At 46.6% G+C, this 4,242-nt stretch overlaps 1 pseudogene; it reads left to right on the top strand.

The window, feature by feature from the left end:
- The first annotated feature begins 272 nt into the window (after nt 1-272).
- Nucleotides 273-451, top strand: LOC126548659 (U2 spliceosomal RNA; annotated as a pseudogene).
- Nucleotides 452-4,242: the final 3,791 nt, after the last annotated feature.

Below are 4,242 nucleotides of genomic sequence, written 5' to 3'. Positions count from 1 at the left end.
TTGTGAGGTCACTCGAAAACCACAAGCGGTCATACACAACACAGGCCAGACAAAATACTTGCCCACAAACCCCTTCTGAAACCTGGCCGCTACTCCGGTGAAACATTTCAAGTTTGTGGGATTGAAGCCACATGGACGGTTCGCATTTCATTTCGCTTCGTGGTCCTGGTGGGCAGCACACGGGACCGCCACCACGCGAAAGCGAAAGGAAAGGAAAGGAGATACGCAAGCGCTTCGAACGCCGACAAAGAGAGGGCGATGCGAACGTAGACATGGCCGACGCGTGTTAAAGTGTAGTACCTGTTTTTGTCAGTTTAATATCCGATACGGGCTGTATTCGGGCCAGAGATATTAAACTTATTTTGTAAGATGGCGGAGTGCTTAAAGCCTGCTTCACCTCCGCCGCGGATCGGCCCGATATTGCACTATCTTCGGGATCAATCCACATACGGGCAGAAATTCTCGATCTACACGGCTCGATAAACGCACGCAATTTTTTCCAGAACCTAGCCATGCACAGCTTCGCTGTGAAAAAAGTATTCACAAAGCTAAAACCGCACGGAAGATCAGCAAGCTTGCGATGCGCGCCGCTGCAGAGACGAGCGCTGTAGTCGACTAAATGCTAACTAAATGCTCATATGTAATGGTATGTAGCACAAGTGTGAACTTCCAGTGCTTGTGCATAAAGTAAGCGTCAGTGGATTCACAAAACAAACAGCCGTCGCAGTTGCGGACGTGAGAAGAAATTTCTACGATAGGTGGTTAGCAGTCTTACGAACATAATGATATTTATCTGTGCCGCTTGAGCTGACGCGGCTAAGCAATGGAACGTAATGTTGCGGCCGGTTGCCTATAAGCAAAAGCTGATAGCCGGGAATAGCGCGTGTTTTTAACTTTGTCGCACGCTGATATTTGCCATCTCACAGTGCATTCAGCAGTATTAGTGAATAACTATATTGGGCAAGCGCTGCTATGAAAGACAGTAACAATAATGATGTGCTGTCTACGCGCAATAGCCTTACTTTTCATCCTTGTCATGATACACTATTGAGTGGTATCAGATAGAAGTGTCTGGCGACCGTCAATGACGACGGTCAAGTTAGTAATTGGTGTGTTTTGAGCATATATAAATTTTTTTCTTCTAGTTCCAGCTTTCCCACTCTCATAGGGCTGCGTATCGTTATTTTTCAAAACAATTTTGGGGCTACGACTCTCCAAGTGAGATGAAACAATGAATAAACGCTTCCACGCTTGTAACTATCGAAACTTGTGGCTGTTTCGAAATTCGCTGTCGTGTCCTCTGCTGTTGGCCTCAGCCTTCTATTATATTGCACACAGTTTCAATTCAACACTAAATCGAAGTAACGTATATATAATTTCGGTGACCGGAGTTTCGCTCATCCTGCAGCTTACAGTGGGGGCGAACGTATGAGTACGACGGACGACAGTCATGTCTATGATGCGAAGGAGGACGTCCATACGATGACATACTAAGAAAAAAAAAACAATGGCGAATAAAATCATGTACCACCATTGATACGAAAATCACGTAGGCTGCTCGAACAAGTGTGGTGCTGGGAAGTAAAATACACATAATAAACCGAGCGCATAATCGTCGCATCAGTCCTGTTGTAGCCAACCGTGTTAAAGGAAAGTGCACGAATACTATTCCGTGTGGGTAACAACTTTTGAGCAGACGACAGCAGTCGGGCTGGCCTATGCCTCTCTGTTCCAATGAACTACAAAGATCCATGTCGCCATGAAGTGTCGGGTGATACATCAGCAGGATCGTTATCAAGCGGGCAGCGGTCCAATATCTGGAAGGCGACGTCTCGCCAGCCTTTCACTGCACCAAATTGTACATTTCCGTGTAAAAAGAACTACATCCATACTGCATGACCTTATATAGCGGCTCTTATGCGTGCTTGTCAGGTACCTATTTTATTTCCTTATATCTAAACGGATATTTATTTAAAAATGCACTGACGACGCGCACTGATGGTATTTAAGAATGTATAGATAAGTTCTAAGGATTTAGTGGGACTTGGGTTACATGGTTTACACAGGCCTGTCTGCGTGCCCACAAACACACCCACATACGCACAGGCGTACATGTGTGTGCGAAGAACACCTTCATATTCGGTATATACACACACACAACACACACACACACACACACACACACACACACACACACACACACACACACACACACACACACACACACACACACACACACACACACACACACACACACATATATATATATATATATAGCTTAATAAATGAAATACAGAAACGATAAATTAATGGAAATTAAAGTGGATGAAAAAACTGCTTGCCGCAGGTGGGAACCGAACCCCGACCTTCGCATTTCGCGTGCAATGCTCTACGAATTGAGTCACCGCGGCTCCGTTTCCCCATCAACTTTCTTGGGTATTTATGTGTCCTAGTAGAACCCTGGAAGCGTTAGCCAGCGCCACCACTGACAGACCTTGGCGGCGGACGACACACGTCCGTTCGTTGCCAGGAACGTCCGACACACGTCCGTTCCTGGCAACGAGGCGGCCGACGAGTTAGCCCGAGCTCTCTACTTCAGGGTGGCTGTGGAACCGCCCGACTGCTGGAACATTGACGAGCGTCTGCAAAATTATACGGAGATTGCCGAAAATTATCAGCTACGCAGGACGTTGGTGCCACTACCGGATAAAAGTCTAAACAATAGAGACACGGTCGCATGGCGGCGCCTGCAAGCTGAGAACTTCGTAAACCCGGTCTGGGCATACCATGTTACGCGTGATAGAGAAAATGATAAGTGCAAACACTGTGGGGCGAGAGGGACCCTCGATCACATAATCGAGGAATGCGCTAGCTCCCCAGGGGCGAAAGTAAACATAAATTGTAGAGAAGCCTGGGAAGCCCTGCTGCGGAGCGAGGATCCTACTCCACAGCAACACGTCATACGCCTGGCGGAAGAAGCCGCAAAGAGTCAAGACCTCTTTGCTTGCTTCTAATCGCCGATGTCCCGGCCCCCGTCTCCAAGACCTGTGTGCCGTGGACGGAGAGTAGTGGCCTCCTAATCCGGCTGTACAATAAAGTTGCTATCATTATCATGAAGTTGAAAGTCAGGCATGTGTTGCGCTCACAATAGTTATAAATTGTAGTAGTCACACGTATTTCTATTTGAAAACGTGTTTAGGCTTGAGAAGAAAAAAATGTATTTTTTAGATAGAGCTTTCATTTATTGGAAGACGAGAAACATTTCGTTTTGTAGTACAGTGTCTGGAAGCAGACGACAAACGAGGGAAGTAAACTTCCGCGGAGACCGCGAGAGGTAGTTCACCGCTTGTATCACGCTTGTTCGAGAGGCAGTTCACCGGGAAGTTCACCGCTTGCCGATTGGCTGCTCTCTCCGCCCCGTTCTCACAAATTTTTCATACTGCCACTTCGTGACGTTGCAGCAACCGAACAAAACGTGTATCGAACAAATATCTCTGATCGCGCCCTTGGTAACGTTTGTTGACCACGATATGAACTATTCGAACATTGCTGTTGCTGTGTTTATTGATGTTAAGAAGGCCTTTGAGTCGGTCAATCATCGTCATGTCCTACGTGTACTCTCAACGCTTGGAATGTATGGCCGGGTTTTCAAATGGATAGGTATTTTCCTGAGAGACAAATGTACATACGGATGCAAATGATGCACAAAGTGATGCATACACTACAAACAAAGGAGTTTGGCAAGCAAGTGTATTAAGTTCACTTGTGTTCAGTGGAGCAATAGCAATCTTACCAGCAGTAATTCCGACAGGCATAAGCATATCTATGTATCCTGATGACATTTGCATATGGACATCGCACAAGTCTCTAGACGTTGTCGAGCATTGGCTGCAGGAAGCTTTATAAGCAATAGGGGATTATTTATGAGAACGGGGCGTGCAGCTAACCCATGCCGAATTGGCGGTTCGGCCCTTAAGACAAAAAAAGTTAGAAATTTCGCCCTTGCCTCAGATGGCCATCAGATCTCGATCAGATCATCAGATCAGCTGGTTCGGAAGCATTGTTTTCTCGGCGTGATCTTAGACCATCAGGTTCGATGAACTCGTGATTTTACCGCACTGGAGAGCCCAATTAGTTGTCATAAATGTTCTCGCCAGAATCGCAGGAACGAAGTGACGCGGAACTAGAACTCCTCTCCAGTCAGCACTTGTCCTCCAGAAAATTGCTCACACCGCACCTGTA

The sequence above is a fragment of the Dermacentor andersoni genome, chromosome 1, assembly GCF_023375885.2.
Source record: "Dermacentor andersoni chromosome 1, qqDerAnde1_hic_scaffold, whole genome shotgun sequence".
Lineage (NCBI taxonomy): Eukaryota > Metazoa > Arthropoda > Arachnida > Ixodida > Ixodidae > Dermacentor > Dermacentor andersoni.
This window is presented reverse-complemented; position numbering and strand designations above follow the sequence as displayed.